Source organism: Lynx rufus, unplaced genomic scaffold (genome assembly GCF_022079265.1).
Source record: "Lynx rufus isolate CCGP_SWC_20201006 ecotype Redwood Valley unplaced genomic scaffold, mLynRuf1.p SCAF_2, whole genome shotgun sequence".
NCBI classification, from domain to species: domain Eukaryota; kingdom Metazoa; phylum Chordata; class Mammalia; order Carnivora; family Felidae; genus Lynx; species Lynx rufus.
The window spans coordinates 200,824,195-200,850,853 of record NW_025814834.1 but is presented as its reverse complement, the minus strand read 5'-3'; the positions used below and the strand labels follow the sequence as shown (position 1 = coordinate 200,850,853).

The 26,659-nt window shown below is 42.6% G+C and overlaps 1 protein-coding gene across 8 annotated transcripts in view; it reads left to right on the top strand.

Moving 5' to 3' along the window:
• Positions 1 to 26,659, top strand: part of EPB41 (erythrocyte membrane protein band 4.1) — a 199,173-nt gene that overhangs the window by 8,754 nt on the left and 163,760 nt on the right. The window contains exon 1 of one of the 8 annotated variants that reach the window (XM_047085144.1): positions 10,979 to 11,096. The exons of the other annotated variants lie outside the window; for them this stretch is intronic. The gene's annotated coding sequence lies outside the window, so the exon portion shown is untranslated. Of the gene's footprint in view, positions 1 to 10,978; positions 11,097 to 26,659 lie in introns of those variants that run through there. 8 annotated transcript variants of the gene reach the window in all.

Below are 26,659 nucleotides of genomic sequence, written 5' to 3'. Positions count from 1 at the left end.
CAGGGCCCAGATCATACAGGGCTTTGGGGACAGTCACTTTGGAGGTGGTCACCCTCGTAACTGCCGGCTCTCCTGAGACTGCTAGGGCCCTTTCCACCCTGCTCCCCCTATCCCCCCACCTCACCCCCACCCCAGTCAATCCCAGTGGCTGCCTCTCATGGGAGTCAACAACCTGGGTTCTCTGCCAGCTCTGCTGCTTATGAGCTATATGGCCGACCTTCAGTCACCTGCCCTCTCTGCACCTCAGTTTTTACCTCAGTAAAAGGGACAGCAGGCCCTCCTCACGTGGAGGGGCAGTGGTTTCAATGAGATAATCCTCACCAATGGCCTTGCACAGTGTCTCCCTGTACTGGGCACCCATGAGAAGGAGCTCTAGTTCAGCCATCATTATTTGGATTCCTCAATCTCCTTGGTCCTGCCCACTTGCTTCCCTCCTCCCCCCCCCCCCCTACTTTCCTGGCAGCTGGCTGTGGTCAACAAAGGGAGGAAAGGATTAAGAAACAAGCCCAAATCTCTTGAGGGGTCCTGGCCCACTGCCGAGCTCGCCCCCTCCTGCCCCTCGCCCCCCCTTGGCCCCAGGCCCAAGGACTCTCAGTCTTGAGGCCTGGGCTCCCCCCAACTCCCCATCTCAGGGGCCCCTTCCTGGCTGGAGGCCAAAGCCAGCAGTAGCCTTGAAACAGGGACAAATATTTTGAAAATCTGTGGCTTTATTTTTTCCCCCTGGAAGATGATCCCCCGGCCCCTTTTTTGGGGGTGATGGGAAGGAGAGTAAGTGTGATGTCCTGTATCTGTGGGAGGCCCCATAGTCTGGGCAGAACTGGATCCCTGAGCCCCCTGCATTTTATAATAAAGGCTTCTGAGCAAGTCCTTTTTGGTATACATGCAAGAGCCTCAAATCAGAGAGGGTGGTAGATGGTGCAGGGTCACACAGCAGGAACCCAGGTCTCCGGCCCCTTGTGGCACTACCCTATGAATGAGTGTGATGAGGTGACCTTGGCTGTCACTTCACCTTTCTGAGCCTCAGTTTCCTCTGCTGTAAAACGGGGCTGATTTTACTGTGAGGATTAACAACAATGTAGATAAAGCACTCAGTTCAGTCCTGAGCACTATGAGGCTTCAGTGGTCGGTACGAAGTATTAATGCTGTTATAAATGCTGTCCAGAACCTTCTTCTGTCCTGTTTCTTCCCAGTCTAGGGACTTTAAGTATTTGACACAGTTTCTGGTTGAACAAATGACACCCAGTAAATTGGTTTCAAAGCCAGAGGCTCAGGATCTTTTACCCTCCTCCCCCGTTCCCCCCTCTTCTGGTTGGCTGGAACACTCTAGCCTCACCCTCGGCCTGGTTTTGGCCCCTGCCCCCAGCCCACCTCTGCCCTCTTGGCGCCAAGCCTGCACTGTCTCTCTTCCAGGAGCCGCACAGGGACAGTTTCCTTTCTGCAGCCGCCACTGGTTAATGCCACTGCAAGCACTTTGGGAAGGCAGAGTAGGAAGGGTCCTGCATTACCCAGGCCAAGGCTGAGGGGGCAGAGGTGGAGTGTAAGCTCCCTGCAACCGTTCTCAAGGAGCTAGGACAAGATTTCTTCAGAGGCAGGGAAACAGGCAGGCACAGGAAAGAAAACCTGGTCCACAGCCCCCGTGTGGTGGAGTAGGAGGGAGGCCAGATGGGGGGGCGGGGGGGGGGGGCTGGAGGGCTGCGCCCCTCCCTAGCTCTTCACCTGCCCTTGCTGAGCCTCCGTTTTCTGGTTTATAAAAGGAAGGGGATGGATTGATGTCAGAGGTTTCTACTAATATTATAGGATTAAAAGAAGGGATTTGGGAGCAGACAGACCTCGGTTTAAATCCCAGCTTCACCACTTACCAGCTGTGGGACCTCTAGTGAGTTCTACCTCACTGAGCTTTAGTTTTCTTACTAATAAAATGAGAAAAATATTAGCACCTTCTCTTAAGATTACCTAAGGGGGGTTGAATTAGGTAATTCAGGTAAAATACTCAGTCCATAGCTAGCACATTGGAATTATTGTTGTTGTTATTCTATGATTAGCAGAGACAAGAAGGCCAGAGCGAACAGTTCATTGGAAGGGCATGACTTGAGAAATTAATTTGTTCATTCTTTAATTAACTCGACAAATACTTAGGATTTGCATGGGCAAGACATAGAGAAGAGAAGCAGGGAGGCACCAACAGGCTGGGGCCAAACAGACCTGCCTATTCTAGCTGTGGGATGTGGATCAGTTACTTCTCTTCTTTGGGTCTTGCTCCCTCATCTGTGAGATGGTGATCTTACCTCCAGAGTTGTCCTAAGGCTTAAGAGAGTTCAGGTACACAGTGGGTGATTAGTCTGTGTATGGTTCCTTTCTTCTCCCAGCCCTGTTAATGACTGGATCTATGATCTCAGGCAAGTCCTTGAATATACCAGGCACACTTCCACCCCAGGGCCTTTGCACTTGCTATTCACTCAGTCTGGAACTCTCTCCCTCCAAATACTTTCATGACTTGCTCTCTCATGTCCTTAATTTTTTTGTTTATTTTTATCTTTTTAAATGTTTATTTATTTTTGAGAAGGCATGAGTGGGAGAGGGCAAAGAGAGAGGGAAGAGAGGATCCGAAGTGGGCTCCATGCTGTCATTAGCAAGCTGGACGTGGGGCTTGACCTCAACGAACTGTGAGATCATGATCTGAGCTGAAGTTGGCGCTCAACCGACTGAGCCACCCAGGTGCCCCTTTAATTTTTTTGCCCCTTTAAGAAGGTTTAAATGTCACCTTCTTAGAAAGGACCTTCCTATCGTATTTAAAATGGTAACACCCTTTCCTACCACAACACGAACATTCTCTATCTTCCCTCCAGGCCTACTTTTTTCTCTCCATAGCACTTATCATCCTTTGACATACTATATTTTATGGAATATTTGTTTATTGTTTGTCCCCCACCCCCACCCCCCGTCCCCTGCATTGGAATGGTAAGCTCAGTGATGACAGTGATTTTTGTCTGTCTTTTTCAGTGTTATTCCCGTGTACCTAGAAAAGTGTTTGGCTCATAGTAGGTGCTAAATAAATATTTGTGGAGTGAATTAATGAAAACATGAAGCCTCTTCTCTCTGGGTCTGGCACCATGCTATGCAGATAAATAATTCTCAGTAAATAATTGTATTCAGTGGCCATCATCCTCTCCATTTGCCAGATAATACTTTGTCTGGGTCAACCCTAAAGCCCTTTGCTTCTGACATTTTCTGCCAGGGCATCAGTTTCATTTGGAGTACCCAAATCTTTTGTTCCGGAGCCTGAGCTATGCAGAATTTCTAGTTGGGGCTGTTTGGCTGTTGGGCCCACAATGGTTATTATGTCATTATTGGTAATTAGCACATAGGCCCAGAGGATTGAGCTTTTTGTTTTTCAGCAGAAATCACAGCAGAAAGCTATGCCAGTCAGGGAAGCCCAGGCCTCAGGCAGCTTCCTCTGTAACTCCCCCCTTCCCAGCTATGGGTCCATCCCTTAGGCAGACCAAGACCGAGGTGTCCAAAGCTAGGGGCATCTGCGCTACCAGCTCAACCGCTGTCTTCCGCAGGTAGTATCCTGAAAGTTTCTCCTCCACACCCTTAGCTCTCTATGCCTGGCCTGGTATAGCAGGGGTTCCCCGTTGCCCCTGGGGAAGCTCGGTATAAGGTTTCTAAATATCCAGTGGACAGGGGCATTTTCTGATGGTCAGGATACAGTATTGTGGGTGGAGGAAATAATCCTGGGTTTAACACTCCGGAGCCTGCGTTCAAGTCCCTGCTTAGCTGCTTGATTGTTGGGTCACTACAGGCACGTCACTACCTCTTGCTAGGCCTCAGCTTTCTCATCTGTCAGAGATAAAGACATCTACCTGGCCTCACTGGAAAGAGAGGCGGGATAGTGTGGTGGGCAAAGGATAGGGTTCTGGAGTCAGACAAACTTGGCTTCCCAACCATAGCCCTCCCTAACTACATGACATTGGGCAAAGTGCCTCATCGCTCTGACTTCAGTTTCCAAAGCTGGAAATTCTCAACTAAGAGAATGCGGGTAAGGTACATAGGCACCTAGTGAGTGAGCTGTGTACCTTTGCTGGCATTAGTACAATGACCACTGTGGAAATGCAGGCAATCTGTAAACTGTAAGAAGTGTACTAGCAGTAAAGCCAGGCAGAGGTGGATCTGAATCTCAACTTGGACACTTATTAGCTGGGTGATCATGGGTGAGTTTTTTGCTTTCTCACCTGTAAAATGGGAATTACAGTCATGCTTTCTTCAAGGAACTGTTGTGACAGTTCAGTGACATATTGCAATAAAAAGTACTTAGTACACAGCGTTTGGCACACGTTTCCCCCATATTATAGATGAGGAAGAGGGCAGAAGTGACTTGCTTAGACTCATGTAGCATCTCAGTGGTGGAACTTTGATTTGAACGCAGGTCTGTCTGCCTTCTAACTTCTTACCATCACCCATTTATGGGATGATGATAATGACGATTGTTCTTATTGTCAGGGGACCCATCTCATTTATTCCGTGATCCCCAGTGACTACACGAAGGGGGTGCTCAGTCCTGCCTGCTTCCCTGTAACTCCTCCTTTGCCCTCTCCTAGGTGAGGGCTGCACCAGGCTGAGTTTAACAGGTTTAGAAGGGGCCAGGCTAGCTGGTGGCACGGAGTCTTTCCCCATGTTTCTTGGGAAACCCTCTAGACCTAGAAGATACCTGGTCCCGGGGAGAGAGAATTAATGGGTTAAGCTTGAGTGAGCTGGAGGCTTTGCTGGATCAGGGCCATTAGACTCATTCCAGCTGGCAAGAGAAGGGGTTTGGGGAGGGTCACTGGAGGCCAGATCCTTGAGTCCCTCCTTGAATGTCCCAGGGCTGTAGTCAGAAGTAGTCACAACAGCCTTTCCTTGGAGTCCTGGGACAGATGTTGGTATTGCTCGTTCATATCATTTCCAAACTGCTCTTCTGAGAGTGATATGAAAGCAGCGCACAGCAGAGGACAGTGGCATCAGACGGACCTAGTTTAAGCCGTGTGAGGTTGTGAAAATCACCTCACATTTCTAGGCTGTAGTTTTTTTCAACTGCAATTGAGGGTGATATTACTTTGTAGGATTGAGGTGAGTCTTAATGCAATAAATGCATATAAAGTACTTACTATGTGCCTGGCGCATGGTAAATACCTAATAAATGCTGTTATCATTAGTTTTATTAATAAATTATTTCTAGGGGCGCCTGGGTGGCTCAGTTGGTTAAGCGTCCAACTTCAGCTCGGGTCGTGATCTCACGGTTCCTGGGTTCCAGCCCTGCATTGGGCTCTGTGCTGACATTTCAGAGCCTGGAGCCTGCTTCAGATTCTGTGTCTCCCTCTCTCTCTGACCCTCCCTGGCTCACGCTCCATCTGTCTCTCTCTCAAAAATAAATAAACATTTAAAAAAATTTATTTTTAATAAAAAAATAAATGATCTCTAAGGGCCCTTCCAGCTCAGACATTCCTAGGTTTTTATGACTGTAGAATTTAGCCTGGATTGCAACTTTGGAAGGGAAAAGTAGGTGGGCTCAGAAGAAGGCAGGGAACCACAGAATCCAGGGTCAGAAGCCTTGCATTCAAGTTTGGGCTCTGCCACTCTTTGCTGTGTGACCTTGGACAAGTGCTTTCCAGTTTCTGTACCCATTTCCCAATCTGTTTAAAAGTTAGCAGCTTAGGCTTGATGGTCTCTAAGGGCCTATCCAGTTCTAAGATTCTGTGAATCTAGAGGCCTAGAGGAGTCTCTTAGCTACCGTCTACTGGGTCCTCTTTTACCTTTTCAACTTCCTTTCCTTCTGCTCTTGTGTCTTGGAGTGTCTCCACAGCAAAAAGGACATAACTTGCCAACTCCAATGTATGTATTTCAATCACATTTTTTGTTCTTATTGTGTTAGGACTGAGCTTAATGCAATTATTGTAAGCAAAGTGGTTGTGTCAAAGAGGTCAAAGCCTGCTCAAATACAAAAGATAAGATATTGTATGAAATTACTGCATATGCTGATTTCCTTTGCCTTTATCTCAAAAAATGACCAGAACAGGCAGACCTGTGTGCTATAGTTTAAAAAAAAAAATATGTTGCAGTCAATGCAGCCTAAAAAAAAATAATCATGAGTATGGTTAGATAAAAGGATGTTTATTGAGTATAAAAGATTAAAATGGGAAATAACCTAAATGCCCAACATTTAGATTTAACTAAATTGTGGTATATCCACTTGAGAGCACTGTTAAATGTCACAATACAGTATATTATTTGGTGAAAAAGTCAGTTCCAAAACAGTATGATCTAAAACAAACAAACAAAAAACCAAAAAAAAAAAACCAACCCCCACAAAAAACCACATTAGGTTGAACTATACGCTATGGCTGCTGTTTGATCATTTTTAACTTATAAAATCAGCAATTTCATATGATTTAATTTAATACACATAAAAAAGTATATGTATAACAAAAGGTACTAGAAGGGAAGTCCCCCACCAAAATCTTGATGGTGTTCTTTCTTTTTTTTTTTAAGTAAAAAAATTTTTTTAAATGTTTATTTTGGAGAGAGAGAGAGAGAGAGAGAGAGTGTGTGCTCACGAGTATGCTAGTTGGGGAGGGGCAGAGAGAGAGGGAGACACAGAACCCAAAGCAGGCTCCAGGCTCTGAGCTGCCAGCACAGAGCCCGACACAGGGCTCAAACTCACAGGCATGAGATCATGATCTGAGCTGAAGTCAGATGTTAACCAACTGAGCCACCCAGGTGCCCTTCTTTTTTTTTTTTTTAATGTTTATTTATTTATATTTGAGAGAGAGTGTGTGTGCGCAGAAGTGGAGGTAGGCGCAGAGAGGAGAGAATCCCAAGCAGTCTCCAGGCTTCAGTGCAGAGCCTGCGGTAGGGCTCAAACCCACAAACTGTGAGATCCTGACCTGAACTGAAATCAAGATTCAGATGCTTAACCAGCTGGGCCACGCAGGCATCCTGATGGTGGTTATTTCTGACTGATGGTTTATGATGATTTAATTTTTTCTTTTTATTGAACTATATTTTTTCCTTTTTTTTTTGAAGATTTTATTTTTACTAAATCTCTACACCCACCATGGGACTCGAACTCACAACCCTAAGATTGAGAGTCTCACACTCCACTGACTGAGCCAGCCAGGTGCCCCTTATTTAACTATATTTTCTACGACCAATTCAAAACTACTACTAAAAATAATTGCCTACAAAGTCATACCATTGTATGAATAGTAATTTTCCTGCCTTATCATAGCTTGTTTACCATTTGTATTTAAAAGGTCTAAATAACTGCAATGTTATGACCATGGGCAGAATGGAAAGACAACTATTCTTCATGTACTTTTGTTACAAGGATTGGTTTTTATTCAATAGTGACTGATGAGAACACTTTCCTGGTGGGCCCAGCTTTTCAAAAAGCCCTCTTCATCTTAAGCCACCCCCCACAACAGACACATATTTTCCATGAGCCCTATCACTGGGGCGTAAGGCCAGCTGTGTCCCTAATCCGCCCACGTCCCAGATTTGGGAATGGTTCGGACTCCAACTGTTCCCCCATGCTACCCCCACTCTCTCCCAATCTCATCTCTTCCAGGTCATCGGAGGCCCCATATAACCCTCCCTGGCCTTCCCCGCTGGTCACCACCTAATTTCACCATCTAATTTCACCCTTTCCCGTGCAGCTGGTGTTTGAGCCCAGTTTGCAGTGGGAAAGGATTAAGACCCTCTCATGCCGTCTTTTTCTCTTTTTTCTTAGTGCCCTTGACCGCTCCAGGGGCTGACAGGCAGCTAGCAGGGCCTGTATTCCCTAGGAAGGAACAGGAGGGGTGGTGGAGGAGGCAGCGGCGGGCTCAGCTGGCAGGCGGGATAGAGATGGCCCCTGGAGACCCCAACCTGGGGCTTGGAGCATGGCACAGCCGCCATCCAGATGTGAGCATGGAGCAGGCAGGGAGGGAGCTGAGTTGCTGCCTAGAAAATTAGACTCAGGGATGGTGCTTGGGACCTTTACCCTTGGAACCCAGGGGTTGCCTCTGCAGGGTGAACTAGAACTAGATGTCTGGTTTGTGGAGGAGTCTTTTTAGAGGGCAGATGGGCATATGGGTATGGGTAGTTTCTCTGCCTTCAGATTGGACATTACTTAGCCCCCCACTACCTACTGTGTGGGGGGCCCAGCTACACTCAGGGATTGAGCACTTTGCCTAACAGGTGATGGTGTATAACCTAATTAATAACAAAACCAGTCATGCATGCATAGTACTTTACAAAGTCCTTTCATGTCCAGGCTGAGAATTAAAAAGGAAGACTGGAATTCAGGTCTCTGATACTCTTTTTTTTTTTTTTTTTTTCCCCAGACGTTTATTTTTGAGATGGCGGCGGGGGGGGGGGGGGTGGATGGGGGGGGAGAGGGAAGGAGAAGGGAAAGGGCAGAGAGAGAGGGAGACAGAGAATCCCAAGCAGGCTCAGCCAATGTGGGGCTCGAATTCATGAACTGTGAGATCGTGACCTGAGCTGAAATTAACCCACTGAGCCACTCAGGCACTCCTGGTCTTTTATATTCTAAAGCCTGTGCCAACAGTTTTTTTTGGGGTTTTGCACAGCACTCTGAATATAAGAGTGGTTTACACCTGCCTTAGTGTAGCTGTTTTTTCCTAGCCTGAAACTCCTACTTTTTTTTTTTCAGGGTGACGATTACTAAATACTACACACTCCATTCACCCAAACAAGCTTCCTTAAATATGATGTATCATTGGCTAGCACTTCATGGCATAGAGAATATTGGTTTTGATGAATCTGAATTTGTTGGATAACATAGTGGTCATGGCGAGCCATCTGGTGATTGATCTTCAGGTACCAGATTTCCAGGTCCATATGAAGGAAGCCTCTGAGACACAGACATGGTAGGGCTAGAGCTCCTTGAATCAAAAGTATGGCTTAACCTGAGAACCTGAGGCAGGGGACCAGAATATTCAAAAATAGGTGCTTCACCTCTTGTCCACAGAATGAACTTGGCCAACTCACTTGACCTTACTAAGCTTCAGCTTCCTTATATATAAAATGGGGATAATCTGTTCACTTGTTCATCAAATATTTATTGAGTATGCACTGTTCTGGGAGATGAATAGGAGGGACAAAATCCCTGTCCTCTTGGAGCTTGCCGTTTAGTGGATCTAAACTGCAACCATTTATTGAGAGGAACAATAAATAATTAAATATATAGAAAGTCAGGAAGAAGTAAAGGCTATGAAGCAAATTAAAGCAGGGCAAGGTGAAAAATAAAATCTTAAAAAAAAAGCGGGGGGCGCCTGGCTGGCTCCGTTGGTGGAGTATGTGACTCTTGATCTTGGGGTTGTGAATTTGAACCCCATGTTGGGTGTAGAGATTACTTAAAAAGAAACTCTTGTTAAGAATCAGGGCAAGGGTGTGTGGGTGGAGGCTGGTTTAGATAGGGTAGTCAGGTAGTCCTCAAGTGGTTCACTTAGGATGTTTAAGACAGATAATTCATGTAATGTGCTCAGCTCAGTGTTGACAACAATTGAGAGCTTAACAAACATAGTATTATGTCAGCCCGCTCTACACCTCTCAGTCCATATTTTGGTCTCCAAATAGCAGTAATAATTAACGCTTATGTAGATCTTACAATGAGCTGGGCATTATTCTAAGCCCTTTACATATTTTAACTGATTTAATTCTTATAATAACTCTTATGAGGTAGGAACTATGATTATCCCCTTTTATGGGGTTAGAAACTGACACATAGAAGTCCAAACAATGAAGGAGGGCTGGAGGCTGAGAATTGAACCTAGCAGGTGTCTGTTTCTAGAGGCTGAGCTGGGATGGGAGGGGCCTGTGATCAGATACCAGGAGACAGTGAAGCTGGCATAGGAAGGTTCTGATGTCAGATTGCCCAGCTTCTTATCCTGGCAGGTCTAAGCCTCTCTGCTTCAGTTTCTTCATCTCTAAAATGGGAATACCAGAACCTATCTTACCATCTAGGGACTGTGCTTAAAACATGAGCCTTCATTCTACTCTGTGGGGTCCCAGCCTGTTCAGAGACCAGCCTGGCAGGGAGTGTGAAGGGTCAAGCGGCCTCTGAAACTTCCGAAGAGAAATAAAGGCACATCAGGCAATTGTCAGAGCAACCCTAAGTTCAGCTGGAGCCCAGATCTCGGAAGCTAGGTTTTTATGATTTTGAGGGTGCCAGGGTGGAATTAGGAGACCCTTAAATGCAAAAGACAGGTGAAATCTTGGCATGGCCACAACATTCGGCGTCCGTTTCAGGCCTTACGCAGCTGTCAGGAGAGGTGAAGCTTCCATGAATGTCAGGTTTGGAATGGCGCCTAGAGATCATTGAATTAGTAGATGGGTAAACTGAGCCCCAGAAAAGCTGAGTGACTTACCCAAGGTCATGAGGTGCGTTAGTAGGCAGTCAGCTGCTGCAGCCTGACAGCAGCCTCGGCTTTTCCTTGAGGCTTTCAAATCTCGGACTCTTACCTGGGCCTCCTCCGGGCGGAAAGGGCCTCACCTCGGTCCCGGTCGCTACCTACCTCATTCCCCACGTGGGTGCTGCAGGAGCCAGGAACACCGGGACTCCAGAGCGAGTTCGATTTGCGCTTGCGCACACGCGGCCAGCTCCTTGCCTTTTCCCCCCCTCTTTTTCTTCCCCTCCCCTGCCCTTACCGGCCTTGAGGAGGGGGGAAACTAGAGGAGCCAAGAACTTGGCCTCAGCCAATGGGCTGACGGGCCGCGGGCCCGGCCCCCTCCCTCCCTCAGTTGCCGACCAATAGAAATTTACTACAATGTTGTGGCGAACAGAGGGGGAGGGGCGCGCGCGGGCTGGCTGGCTGCGGGCCGGGCGGCCTCGCCTCACGGAGGGAAGGCGGGAGGGCGCGCGCCGGGGCCGCCTGCTCGTTCACTCGCTCGCTCGCTCCCTCCCTCCGCCGGTGGGTTAGTCAGTCAGTCAGTCCGCCAGCAGCCGGCGGGCCCGCGAGCCGCAGAGGGCCCGAGTCTCGGCGCCGGCGCCTTCTCCTGCTATTGTTCGTCGGGCGGCTGCAGCGGCGGGCTCGGGAGCCCGGGCCCCCGGGCCACCGGTGAGGCGAGGCGGCGGCGGCGCGAGAGCGGGGTTGGGGGGCGCGGAACCGTCCCCGAGGGGACGGTCCGGGCGGCCGCGGCGGCGCCGCAGCCTCTTTGTCTGCAGCCCCCCGCAGGCCCCGGGCCGGGGGCGCGGGCTCCGGGGCCTCCGCGCGCCAGAGGCTGAGGGGCTGGAGCCCAGACGCGGCCGGCCTGAGGAGAAGGAGGCGGGGGCTGCGCGGAGGGAGCGTTGCAAAGTTGGGCTTGGGGTCCGTTTTTGACGAGGTCTGCCAATCACTGTCCGCGGGCAGGAGCCTTGGAAGGAAACCAAATGGAGGAGGATTGCGGGTTCCGGGTGGTGAAGGTGTTGGGTGCAGCCGCAGAGCAGTTTCTTCGTGACGGGGTGGCTGGGCTGTCTGGAGAAGTCTGGCACGATCTGAGGGCTGGAGGGAGCCCTGCGAGGACTGGGAGACCTTCCCGCCGGAGACACCCGCCTCGTTCAAAGAATCCCCCGACCCCGGGGGGCTCTGCCGCGCTCGCTCCCCGTAGTCTTCGCCGTTCCCAGGGAACCAAAGGGTTAAATCTATTCTCTCAGCATCGTGACCTCCTTTTTCAGTTCCTGCATCTGTCGACTTGGAAATATTTCCTCCTGCTTGCTGGGCTGCTTCTACCTGTGGGGAGGCTGGATGTAGGCTCGCCCTCCGAGCTGCACCACCCGGCGATTGTTCCGGGTGGGGGGCCTGCCCGACCGGGTTCCTCGTCCCCAGGAACCGGCGTTCTCTGGAGAGAAAGTGATCTCACGTGCAGCAAATTGCTGACGGATTCGTTTCTGGCCACATGATAGCCACTGTCATCCTGTTGTTCCCCTAACTGTGCCCTACCAGAAATGTCTAGTCTGTGGGGACTTGTCGTTTTTGGCATGTACTGCTGATTAGGAGATAGGGGTTTGTGTGTGTGTGTGTGTGCGTGTCTGTGTGTGTTTTAAGAGATGCTGAGCCTTTTTTTAGTAGTCTGGGTGATTTCACAGCTGCTATTTTGTTCTTGCTGTTTTTAGGGAAAATTGCAAGAAATGGTTATGTCTTGTGTCTTGGATTTTATTATAGAGAGATTTATGCTCCTCTTGAGGATATACTATATATGCTGTTACTCACTACTGTTTTCTGTATTCTCAATCCTGGCAAAAAATTTAGTTTGCTTATGCTTTTAATCAAGCAGATTATTATAGTCCCCTTACTTTTCATGGAAACTTGATGTACTCTTCATTTCCCTTTTCTGTAAATTGGAAACATCGTAAGTTCTTTGCCAGCTGTACAATTTTTGGCTTTGTAAAATAGTTTCTTGGGGTGTTATAATCCACGTAGAGTACATAGCGGTGCTGGCAGTCAGCACTCAATAAATGACAGATAAAAAAGTGGATACAACTGAACATCAGATTGCTTGGCATCAAGGTACAAATTCAGAGTGCTTTCTACAAGAAAGTTATAATTAAAGTAAAGAACAGGAGTTATTCATATCTCTGGGAAAGCCAAAGTAGGGTATATCTTTGCCACTGTTAAAAGTGAACTCACCGACAGACCCAAGCTCAGCGTGCTAACCTTCTGATTTCTCTCTCTTCTACACTTTCTTCCCTTCTATAATTGAATTCAGGCTTAGAAATAATGTTTTTAATTTTTAGGCCTTGCCAAAATTCTCCCAACATTTATACCAGTGTTTTATACCAAATATCTCATAGATAAGTCCCCAATCTACCTTTCCACCTTTATTCTCCTTATTACTTGTATTTTTCAACCAAGAAGAACTGTTCAGTAATAACTCGTGCTTTCCCTTTGGCCATGCGGTTCCATCTATGCTTGTCATATATATTCTTCCTGACTGTTTTCAAAGTCTTTTACCTTAAAAATGCTCCATATCTTAGTAATTTGAAGTATGGGGGAAAAGTTCCATATATGGAAGGAACGTGATGGAGTTTGCTTTAACTGGTGTTTGTTAAAAGGATTTAGGTCCTAAGTGTCCCATTGATATGTGCAGCCCTTACTAGTAAATAGATGATGGCCGAAGATGGATTGGGAAAACTACTTAGGCTTCCATTCTACTCACAGCTAAGAACCCTGCCAGTTGGTAAGTTTAAGTTTAATGCTTGGAAATTCTGGCTGTCAGCAAATAGACTAAGCTACTATAAATAGACTAAGCTAATCTAAGCTAATAGACCCATCTTTTAGGTAGGTCTCTGCTTGCTTTATGCATCTCTCTCTTCTCTTTCTTGGTGGTCTAAGGGTCAGCATTTCCTTAATGTTTGTTAAGCACTTAAATCATAATTGTGGTGTTCAAGTAGAAGATATGTTGAACAAACCTATTTTTTAAAGTAGGCTTATCCTCAAAATAAAATATGAAATAACATAATATAACAATTTATATGATGTTAGCAAAATAATACACAAATTTTCCTCTTTGCATATTTAAAAGTGCTTTTATCTTATCCCTTTTTTTCCTTATGAAACACTTCTAAGCTAATATCTAAATTAACAAATGATTTTAAATGATTCCTGTCTCCTCTGAAAAAAATGGTTGTGGTATTTGTTGAGGTATGACCTATATATTTTTTCCTGTTATTCTCTTTTGTCGGGTTTGTGCCCTACACTTAAAGTTCACCAGTGTGATGTTTTCTCTTGTGCAGCTTGAGTTTAACATTTTTGGAAATTACAGAGCTAGCCTTCTATCCCATTCTTCAGTTTTTATGGTCTTAATTTTAAACAAATTCATAATAATATGGGACATGGTGTGCTTATAGTGTTTACTGCCTACTTTTGCTAAGAAAGCTTCACAGTTAAGTCCATCAGAAGTGTTGCCTAAAAGTCACAGGATTCTTGAATTCTCTGCAGGTACTTTGATATGTGTACCCATAGATTGTAATTTAAAATCTATGGTCTAGGGGCACCTGGGTGGCTCAGTTGGTTAGGCTCAGGTCACGATCTCATGGTTCATGGGTTTGAGCCCCGCGTTGGGCTCTGTGTTGACAGTTCAGAGCCTGAAGCCTACTTCAGATTCTGTGTCTCCCTCTCTCTCTCTGGCCCTCCCCTGCTGGTGGCACGTACTTTGTCTCTCTGCTCAAAAATAAATGAATAAACATTAAAAAATGTATCTAAATAAGACATAGGTCTATAATTTGTGATGTGAGTGATAGGGCTTGCATATATTGTTTTCTGAATGTCCAAATCCAATTTAATATTGGTGATCTGATTTTATAACTTTGGTGTATCAGTGGCCATGGCCGCCGAATTTTGTTCTGAAATCAAGAGGAGCATACGGTTAGGCCACAGTCTGTTTCCCTGTTATCTAAGAAGCTGTCCAGCCCAAGTGCTGCCAGTGTATTTTTCCAAGAGCCTTATCAAATTTGTGATTGGTCACATGGCAAATTCAGATTCAGATTCATCTCTACTTCTAAAGAACTTATTTTTTTCTCTATTGCTTGAGAATGGAATCACCTTATTTTGTGAGCTAAGCAATAATTTTAAGAGCTTTTTTCTAATGACATCTTTGGTTTTTTCTCAAACACTCCCAATGATGAAACTTAAAAACATTTAAAAGAGGCCTCTGAATTTATCAGGTTTGGGTCTTATTTATGTAGAGAATCTAGAATTATTAGAAGGTAATTGATTCGTAATATTTAAAATAGCATTTAGTTGGCGAAAAGCCAGATTCCAAATATATTTGTTAATTTTTGCTTTTTATTTAAGTTTGTTGAAAGTATGTCACTATGTCCTTTTTATGAGTGGATTTATGGTATGTTCAGTAAAATGCAGTATAACAAATAATCTGTTGTACACACTGGGTTAAATTAGTATTTTGATTTACTCTGCGGCCAAAAAATGAATACACAGTGAGAAAGATTAAAGAAGCTATAGCAATGAACAGTATTTAGAAACTGGAGGTGTTAGAAAGGAGAACTTTGATATTTTATTTTGAGTGCTGATCTTATTTAGAATTAGCTGCCTCACTGACGCTACTTCACATGTTGGTTTTAGGAAAGTTTAATGAGAGAATCTGACTATGATGAAAGTCTGTTTGTACTTATTTTTGTTAATTATTTTTGTTAAATGGGATTGTATTCACCTTGAAGTATTTGAAAATAAACTGGGTAGCTCCTTGGACTTTAAAGAAAAGCAAAATCCCAATATAGTGTGTGGCCAGTACAATTCAATGAATGACTTAGAGACACTTTAATATACCCTACCCCCTAATCTTTATCAGCATCCTTCAAAGTTGCCCTAAGTAAATATGCTATCCCTAAAAGTCCCCTATATATGAAAATTCCGGAGCCATTCTGGCATCATGTTTATTTTATTATTTATTATTTTGTTATTGCACTTATTAAGACCAGTTCTCATATTGCAGTTATCTCTTAATTATCTCCAGAATAAATCCATATGGATTAAACTGTGATTGTTTATGACCCTCTCCCTTTCATGGCTGAGGGTTCTTTGGGTCACTGCCACCAAATTAATCTAGGCCCTCTTCTATCATTCTCAACTCTCGGGGAAATCTCTGTAGAAATTAAAATTGTTTCTGAGCTATGTGGAGTGGAGCCTTGGGTAGGGTTAAAGTAATCTTGGCAGAGTGGGTAGGAAAAGGCAAGATTATCTGATGGAATAGATAGGAACAATGACTATTTATGTTGGTAAATAAGATTGGAAGAAGCAGTAGAAGCAGCAGCTCTATTAATATTAGCTAATTCTATTCTATATTCAATGTTTCTGTAAAATTCTATTATCTAATAATACTATCTATTAATAGGGACAGGAACACCTGTTTCTTTTTGGAAGTAGTTGGAAATACTAAGATAAAATAGCGTATAATGTATACTCTTGAAGTTGAAGTTAATTTTGATTTATAAATGCAGACTGCCTGTTTCTTGCACCTTCCATCGTCTACAAAAAGTGTCCTTATCCAGGGGTGCCTGGGTGGCTCAGTCAGTTGGGCGTCCAACTTTGGCTCAGGTCATGATCTCATAGTTGGTGAGTTTGAGCCCCGTGTCGGGCTCTGTGCTGACAGCTCTCAGACACTGGAGCCTGCTTTGGATTCTGTGTCTCCCTCTCTGCCCCTCTCCTGCTCACAATCTGTCTATCTCTAAAAAATAAATACACATTAAAAAAAAATTAAAATAAAAAGTGTCCTTATCTAAACCGACTTTTGGTGGGCTCTCTATATGTCTGAATTGTGGACTGGATACAACATAGAGGTTGAGATACTTTCTACATTAATATTCATACAGAAAACTTTTATATTCTATTTTGATAATATCTGCATTGTCATAAAAAATTATAAAAGTTTTGAATAATTCTCAGTGATTTAACAGCATTAAAGCATAGAGTTATTTTGGGGTGCCTGGGTGGCTCATTTGGTTGAATGTTGGACTCTTGGTTTCCGCTAGGGTCATGATCTCACAGTTTTGTGGGTTCGAGCCCCACGTCAGACTCAGGGCTGCTGGTGCAGAGTCTGCTTGGGATTCTCTTTCTCTGTGCCCCTCTCCCGCTAGTGCTCTCTCCATCTCTCTTAAAATAAATAAATAAACAAAAAAAAGAAAGCATAGGGTTATTTTGAATTGGTTAAATTTAAGCCTGTGAGCCACAAGTGAAATAGAAATGCATACTTTGGGTAATTTATGAATATATATAGTACTGTGTCAAGGTTGAGTTGTGATTGCTATTCAGCTATTACTTAATGCTGATATAAATTAAATAACTCTATTAGAATCATTTTATTTTTTTATTTTTTATTTTTCTAAAAAATTTAAAGTTTATTTATTATTCTTGAGAGAGAGAGACAGAGCATGAGCAGGAGAGGGGCAGAGAGAGGAGGAGACACAGAATCTGAAGCAAGCTCCAGGCTCTGAGCTGTCAGCACAGAGCCAGATGCGGGGCTTGAACTCACCAACCTCGAGATCATGACCTGAGACAAAGCCGGTCGCTTAACTGACTGAGCCACCCAGGCGCCCCTATTAGAATCATTTTAACGCAATGAGAGCTTAACAGTAATCTTTGAGTATATTATCTTATAAAGAATTGCCATTAAAATTTTTTTTAATGTTGATTTACTTTTGAGGGAGAGAGAGAGAGACAGAGTGTGAGTAGCGGAGGGGCAGAGAGAGAGGGAGGCGCAAAATCTGAAGCAGGCTCCAGGCTCTGAGCTGTCAGCGTAGAGCCCCACATGGAGCTCGAATTCCGATGGCCAGATCATGACCTGAGCCAAAATGGGACACTTAACCATCTGAGCTACCCAGGCGCCCCAAGAATTGCCATTTTAATTTGTATGTCAAGTATTTTTTTTAATGTTTGTTTATTTATTTTGAGAGAGAGAGAATCCTAAGCAGGCTCCAAACTCAGCGTTAGAACTTGACAGGGGCTGGACTTGATCTGACGACTGAGAGATCCTGACCTGAGCCAATATCAAGAGTTGGATGCTTAACTGGCTGAGCCACCCAGGTGCCCTTATCAAGTATTTTAATTTACCAATTTGAACTTCTATGTATATTCAAGTGAGAAGTTTTTTACTTTAATAATACACTTGGCACAGGTTGTTGAATTTCATGTTTCCCTCTAATTTTGACCATATAGACACAGGCAGAACTGTCAAGAGCTCCAACAATTTAAGCCCTCAAATTTTACCTGCCAACTATTTCAGTATGCAATAGGGACTCATGGAAGGGATCTTAAAAGTGAAGGCACTTCCCCCCCCCCCCCCCCGCCACTTGCCATTTCTTGCCCTTTTATCAATTTTTTTAATGATTCAGAGAATTGACAGTGTTGCTAACTTACTACCTGTGAGTCCTGATAATCTTGATGGTATTATGTAATTATATAAACCTTTTGCATGGTGTCATATGATGTTGTATATATGCCCTCCCACATGTGTGTCTTTAGAGTAATTTCTTTCCATCTGCTGTTGGAAATGAGCTCTTTGTGAGGTTATTTTTAAATCTTCAAGCTTTCTGGCATCCTCAACTCTTGAAATAACATAGTTGCTTTTGAAGGCAAGAAAATCCACATAGTGTAGTTAGTGTTTTTTTCCAGTGAAAATGTAAATAGCATTTTATTTTAAAAATCATATCCTGTGTTCTAAACAAGCAAACGTGTATTTTATTTTTAGATGGTCTCCATAATTTTGTTAAAATGTAGGAAATAATCAGTTGGTTGTTGCCAAGTAGATAAAATAAAGGAGAAGTACTTAACGGAAGGGATGCCAAGAATAAGAAACCTGTTAGAAGAAAGAGGTTTCAAAGATATTTTCTTCTCTGAAGGCTTATTGGTATCCTTTTCTAAACTTGTGCAGCGTTTATTTGTTATGTATCAGATTTGTTGTGTTTTGTTTTATATTGTATATAAAACTGCTATTCCCCAATGAGATTGCCAGCTTCTGAGGGACAGAGTGTCAGTATCCTGTCATTTCATCCTCATCACCTCAAACACAGATATTGCATAGTACAGTAGCTAGAGACATAACATAGGGGACACACTAGACGTATAGAGGTGTAGTGAAAATGTGAATTCCCAGGGTAATTAAGATTTAAGACTTGGGTTGTAATTCTGACTGCTTCTGATTGCCTTTCTGTGTGTGTGTGTGTGTGTGTGTGTGTGTGTCATATTTTCTTGGAAAGTTACAGATATCATGACCCTTTACTCCTAAACACTTTGGTATGCATAGCCTAGGAATAAAGATATTATCCTACATAATTATTATTTTTTTTTCAACGTTTATTTATTTTTGGGACAGAGAGAGACAGAGCATGAACGGGGGAGGGGCAGAGAGAGAGGGAGACACAGAATCAGAAACAGGCTCCAGGCTCTGAGCCATCAGCCCAGAGCCTGACGCGGGGCTCGAACTCACGGACCGCGAGATCGTGACCTGGCTGAAGTCGGACGCTTAACCAACTGCGCCACCCAGGCGCCCCTATCCTACATAATTATAATGCTATTATTATACCTAAGAAAATTAACAATCTTTCTATAATATCAACCAATATCAAATCCAATATCATCTTCTTAGCAAGATTCATCCAATGATTCCTTTTTTCCAGATGCTATTTTTGTTGACTTATTCTTGCTAGTTGTATTGTCTCTAATATGACCATAATGAACACTGCTTAACAAGAAATATTCAGTAATTAAGTACTCCCTTTGATGTTTTATGTAACTGAAAAGACTAGCATTGAGGTGAATGATTGCAATAATCATAACATCATCTATAAATAAATATACTATAGAATATATCAGGTGGCCAAAGGGCAAGGTGTTTCTGTTTTGTTTGGTTTTTAGAATTTTCTTATGCCTACGGTGGTAGGCAGGCTTTAAGATGGCGTCCAGTGATTTCTGCCTCCTGGTATTCATGCCCTTGTGTAATCTCTTCCTCTTGAATGTGGCCTGGACCTGGTGACTTAACTTCTAATGAATAGAATATAGCACAAGTGGTGGGATGTCACCTCCAAAATTAGGTTGAGAAAGGCTTTGGCTTTTGTCTTGGGACCTCTCATCTTGGGCACTTTCTGGCTCTCTTCCTGTCATTTGGATCACCAGCTGCCATATCCTAAGATGTACAGGCAGCCTGTAGAGAAGCCCACATGGTGAGAAACCAAGTCTGTCAGCAACGATGTAAGTGAGCTTGGAAGCAGATCTTCCTTTTTTTTTTTTAAAGGGAACTTTAAAAAAAATGTTTATTTATTTATTTTGAGAGACTGAGAGTGAGAGAGCCAGGGAGGGGCAGAAAAAAGGAGAGAGAATCCAAGCAGGCTCCTGAGCTGAAATCAAGAGTCGGATGCTTAACAGGATGGTTAACTGATTGAGCCACCCAGGCGCCCCTGGAGGCAGATCTTCTGAGGCCTGATAACAGCCATGTGAGTGAGCTTGGAAGCAGATTCTTCAGGCAGGAGTTGAGCCTTGAGAGGAATGCAAACATGGTTGACACTTGACTGCAGTGTCGTGAGAGACCCTGAGCCAAAGGCACCTAGCTAAGCTGTGCTTGGATTCTTGATCCATATAAACTAAAATAATAAATGTTTGTTGTTTTGGGGCACCTGGATGGCTCTCTCTCTCTCTGTTAAGTGTCCAACTTCAGCTCAGGCCATGATCTCATGGTTCATGAGTTCGAGCCCTGAGTCAGTTTCTTCTGCTGTCAGCACAGAGCACCCTTCAGATCCTCTGTTCCCCTCTCTCTCTGCCCCTCCCCCACTTTTGTGTGTGTGCTCGCTCTTTCTTAAAAATACACATTTAAAAATAAACAAAAGTTTGTTGTTTTAAGCCACCAAGTTTTGGGGGTAATTTTTTTTAAAGATTTTATTTTTAAGTAATCTTTACAACCAATGTGGAGCTTGAACTCATAATCCCAAGATCAAGAGCCACATGTTCCACTGATGGAGCCTGCCAGGTGCCCGGTTTTGGGGGTAATTTGTTGTACAATAGATACTAATACATCTACCATTTATTAATTTAATACATTTTTATTGGTCATCTGCTATTTACCAGGCACTGTCCTAATTGCATTGGGACATGCAGTGAATAAAGTAGAAATATCTTTTCTTTTGGAGCTTACCTTTTAGTGGGAGAGAACAAATAATAAGTATACAAATCAGGGGTAAAGTATAAGATTTTCGTGAGGATCAGGGAAAGCAGGATAAGGGGATAAAGAGTGAGGGAGATGGGGTGGATATTTTATTTTATTTTATATTTTTGAGTAGGCTCCACGCTGGGTGTGGGGTCACAAGTTCAACGTGGGGTTAGAACTCACGACCCTGAGATCAAGAGTCAGATGCTTAACTGACTAGGCATCCCTGGGGTGGCTATTTTAGATAGTAGACAGAGTAGTCCCTTAACCCACCTAGGCATCCCTGGGGTGCCTATTTTAGATAGTAGAGAGAGTGGTCAGAGGTGACCTGTCTGGTAAGGTGACTTTGAGCAGTAGAATGATATCTAGAGAAGAGCATTCCAGGCAGAAGAACAATAGGTACAAAGGTTATGCATGTTTGGTGTGTTTGAGAAATGTTAAGTAAGCCAGTGGGGCAGGATCAAAATGATCTAGGAGAAAATAGTAGGAATTTAGTTCAGAAAGCTTGTAGGTAGGAGAAGGGATGTGCATGTAGTACCTTGTTGGCTATGCTATAGGCTTTGCGTTTTTTTCTGAGATGGGAATTCGCGGGAGGATTTTGGGTAGAGAAATGGCATGATCATTTAATGCATATTAATTGATTATGCACAATGAGCAGGACCCTGTGGGTGTAATGTGATCACAAAAATGTAGAAGACGTGACTCTTGTCTTAAGGAAGTTTAATGATCTAGTGTTAGTAGAAATGACTGGACATGTACAAAAAACTTAAGAATAGAGGCACTGTGTCATGGAAAGACATGTAGTTATGGGAAAAGCACAGAGTAAAACCTGGATTAAAATTCTCGCTCTTCTACTTGATTTCATACATTTCAAGCAACTATTTACTAAGTGGTATTATATGTGAGATAAAATAATGCTAGTGTTTGTTGATGACCTATATGAACTGAGTGAGCTCTGTGTTGTGTGCTTTATAGATATGACATAGGTGTTGAAGAGTGAGCTCCAGCACTTGGATGCCTGGTTTTAAATTCTAGTTGTGTCACTCTTTGCTTGGTGACCGTGGGCAAGTTACTTAATTTTGGTACCTCAATACTCATTAAATTTTTTTTTTAATGTTTATTTATTTTTGAGAGAGACCCAGACAGAATGCCAGTGGGTTAGGGGCAGAGAGGGAGACAGAATTGGAAGCAGGCTCCAGGCTCTGAGCTATCAGCACAGAGCCCGACGCAGGGCTTGAACTCATGAGCCATGAGATCATGACCTGAGTGAAGTCGGACACTCAACCGACTGAGCCACCCAGGCGCCCCACCTCAATACTCATTATATAACATGGGGATGATAAAAATATCTGTACCTTTTACAGATTATTGTGATTAAATGAGTTAGTATATGTAGTTAGAACATTGGCACCAGATAAATGCTAGCCATTATTTTTTCATTTAAACCTCACCACATCCCCTATGCAGCAGGTATGATTATAATCCCATTTTACATTTCAAGGAGCAGGTTAAAAAGTTAAGTAGCTTGTACAAAGTTAGACGATTAGCAAGTGAAAATGGTCTTCAAAGCCACATTCTTTACTGCTGCACCTTTGCTTACTCAGTATATGCATGAGCAAGCAGGGAAAGAGATCTGGATACAGGCCTTCTGTCAAAGGTAATGATTTAATGATTATGCTCTTGTGAAAGTACTTTTCCATGCCTTAGATTCCTCTTCTGTAAAGTGAGGATGATACCCACATTACATAGTAATAACAAAGAAAAACAAACATTATTGTGTGCTTACAGATACTCAGTGTTAGTTCCTTTTCCCCTCGATAAAATATGGCCTCATAGAGATGGGAAATAATCTATAGTTAAGGAGAATAATTTTTGCTTCTTGATCCGTATCTTTTTTCTACCTAAATTGGGTATCTACATGCATCTATGATTATTATATAAAAATAAATGTAATTTAGCTCTACAGGATTTTATGTGTGTCTAGTGGTGATCTTTGCATTTGATTCAGACTTCTATAAAATTTTTAAGCCTAAGTGTGAGTTTTCTAAAGACCCATTTCACAGCAACTCTGGCTTCATAGCTTCATTTCCGGGTTGGTAGGACGTGATCATGTGGTTGATGTCCCCATTGTTGCTTTTATCTTTTGCAGCAGATGTGAAAGTAAACATACGAGGTTGAAAAACAGGAAGGGGTTTGGCTGATTTTCGTTGAGAGGGTATTTTTGCAGGGGAGCTTGCACACAAGCCACCTGAAATCTGAACTGCCTTGAATCTTTGCGACTTTTAGCAGATACAATAAGATATACATTAATGGGTTAAAGTAAATAAAAAAGCAAATGATTGTGAAGTTTAACCAACTCATGAATTTGCATATATTTTTGCATTTAAACATATTGGAGAAGTGAGAGTGTGTTCCTCTTTTCGTTTGAACAGCAAACTGATGTATAACTTTATAGTCACTCCAATTCAATTCTGGGTTCTTTTTACCTGGAATAATTTTTCAGTGAGAAAGTACAGACTTCTTTGTTATTGTTATTGTTATTGATATCTGTTCTAATATCATTATACTTGAACTTATTCAAAAGTCAAAACTTAAGACACTACTTTTCTAGTTGGCTCTTGTCTTTGTTCCTAAGGAAGGGAATTAACACATATCAAACGCTAGCTATATATCAGGTAATACTCTCCATATATGCTAACTCGGTGCATATATTAATTATAAATCCATCTTTGACATTCAATTCATAATGAGTTTTTATTGCTTTGGTGAAATCCCTTCCTCTTTCCCGTTTTCTTCTTCCTTCTTATACCCTCCCTTTCTTCCTTCCTCTTCCTTTCTTAAATGATTCTCTCTCATACTCTTGCTGAACAGTTTTCTATTAATAGCGTTTCAGAGGCAGTGTGATGTAGCAGTCAATAAAGAGAGGGGTTTTGGAATCAGATAGACCTGGGTTTACAGTAAGATTGTTTCTGATAGGAAAAAACCTTTCTTTTATAATAAATAAAAGCCCAGAACCTCCAGAGTTGGCTTTAGAAGGACATTCTGCACATGTGGTGGAATAATTGGAGCTCACAGTAGGGATTTTTGTACCCAAAGATTCAAGATTTCTCTTGAGAAATGCCTTGCTGACCTCAGGGACTCTTCCTTTCTCTTTAATTTTCTGTCCCAAAGGTGAAGTCTTCTCTTAATACTCCTGTAGTACACAGCTGAGACCAGGCTGGAACATTTAGTACTTTACTAGAGGCGAGGAGATACCAAAAGGAAATAAACACAGAGGTACACTTTGATATAATCTGGTTCACAAGATAAAACTCCTTTTCAATTTGTGCTCTTCTATCGGAATACCTCCCTTCTTGACCCTAACACATATACCTGCCTTTCAGTGGCAGAAGCCGTCTCTAACTCTTCTACCGGGAGTGCTTCCAGCAGCATATCCAGATTGCTCTCAACCCATAGGAGGAGGCTCAGAGGACATAGGGATTCTTTATCTTGCCAGCATATGGTTATATATGAGAGAAGACCCATTCCTTGCTGGTGATCAATACTAGGTCTCTACAACTCTTAGGGGAGACCACGGTTACTCATAGAATATCAAATTACTATTCACTGAAGAGAAACACAAACAGTAGAGGGGATTTGGGGTAGAGGTGGGAGGGGAGTTTCATTTTAACCATTTACCCCAGATCATAATATCTCTGATCATAGTTTAGTAATTTGGCACAAAATAGCTCTGAATAAATATTCCCTTCCCATTCTTTGATTCTTAACACCATGTGATACCTGAGGAGCTACCCTTTAGTTTATTGTAATTTTGATCTCAGAGTTTTGGTTGAGGAGATTCTAGTACTTAATTAGGTCCAAAGTTTGGCTGAGAACAGTGGTGATGAACATAGCTGGTGCGATCAGAATGGAACACCTGGTGCCCCGAGCAGGCTTGAGTTTAAATGTTAAAGGAGGTGTCCTTTGTATCACAGACTATTAATTGTGCAAGAGGATATGGAACTAGGTTATTGATACAAGGTTCATGGGCTTATTTCTAAGATAGCCAAAGAGTATTAGGGTCAAAGACCTTTGGAGTCACAGGCCTGGTTTGGTATCCTGGCTCTGGTACTGATTAGCTGTGTGTAATTGGGCATGTTATCCTTCCTGTTTCTCAGTTCCTTCATCTGTTTAATTTATACAACATTTAACATTATAAGTTACCTTTTAGAACTACTGAAAAGATTAGAAATAATTGACTCTTAAACAAACTTCGGGGTTAGGGACACTGACCCCTGCGCAGTAAAAAATCCATATGTAACTTTTGACTCCCCCAAACTAACTGCTAACTAGCCTACTGTTGACCAAAAAAGCCTTACTGATAAATAGTCGATTAACATATATTTTGTATGGCATATATATTACAGATGAATTCTTATAATAAAGTAAGCTAGAGAAAAGAAAATGTTATCAAGAAAATCATAAGGAAGGGAAAATACTTATAGTACTGTGTTTATACAAAAAAAAATCCACATATAAGTGGATCTGTGCAGTTCAAACTCGTGTTGCTCAAGAGTCAATGGTAAAATGTAATATGCTTAACATAGTGCCTCACACTTAGTGGACACTTAACAAGTAGAAACTAATTATTATTATTATTTTAAGTGACATTCCCTTAAAATCTAGCTTGTACTTTGACTTATATATGTTCTGACCTTGGCTTTTTTTTTTTTTTTGACAGCTTTATTGAGATATAATGAACATACCATACAGTTTACCCATTTACACTATACAATTCAGTGTTTTCTAGTATGTTCACAAGGTTTTGTAGCCATCATCTCAATCTAATTTTAGAACACTTTTGTCAGCCCATAAAGAAACTCCAAACCCATTAGCAGTCAATTCCCATTCCCTACTCTGCAACTCCAGTGCTAGGCAACCACTGACTGCTTTGTGTTTCTATTGTTTGACTTATTCTGGACATTTCAAATAAATACAGTCATACAATATATGGTCTTTTGTGACTGGCTTCTTTCAGTTAGCCTAGAATATTCAGGATTTATCCACATGGTAGTGTGTATGAATAGCTCATTCCTCTTTATTGCTGAATAATATTCCATTGTATGAATATGAATATACCACATTCTATTATTTATTTTTATTGATTTATCCAATTTAAAACAGTTTAAGTATAATTAACGTAATGTTATATTAATTTCAGGCATGCAATGTATTTATTCAACAGTTCTATACAGTATTGCTCACGATGACGAGTGTAATCATCATTTGTCATCATACATCATTATTACAGTATTGCTTCCTTGTACTGTACTTTTCGTGACTATTTTATAACTGAAAGTTTATATCTCTTAATCTCTATCTGTTGCACCTCCCCACCACCCCCCCCACACACCTTTTATTTATCCATTCATCAACTGATAGACATTTGGGTGGCTTTCATTTTTTGACAATTACGAATAATGCTGTGTGAACATGTGTCTTCATTTTTCCTGGGTATATACCTAGGGGTGAAATTGCTGGTTATATGGTACTTACTTCTATGTTAACATTTTGAAGAATTGCTTTTGGCTGTTTTTTAACCATTTCTCTCTCTCTCTTTTAATGTTTATTTATTTATTTTTGAGAGAGAGTGAGAAAGCATGTATGTGGTGGAGGGGCAGAGAGGAGGGAGAGAGAGAATCCCAAGCAGGCTCCACACTACCAGTGCAGAGCCCGACGCGGGGCTCGAACTCACAAAATGTGAGTTCATGACCTGAGCCGAAATCAAGCGTCAGATGCTTAATCGACTGAGCCACCTAGGTGCCCTATTTTCTTCTCTTTGATTTCATGTTCTCCTGTTTTCTATCAACTATCTTCACCAGTAGTTCTTGGGGAACTATTTTTGATTACATTCTTACTGTTTACCTGTACCCCATCTTGCTTAAACAGATAATGTCATTGCAAATGAATCTCTATTTTTCTATATATGTAACACCTATCCATGCAACGTTCT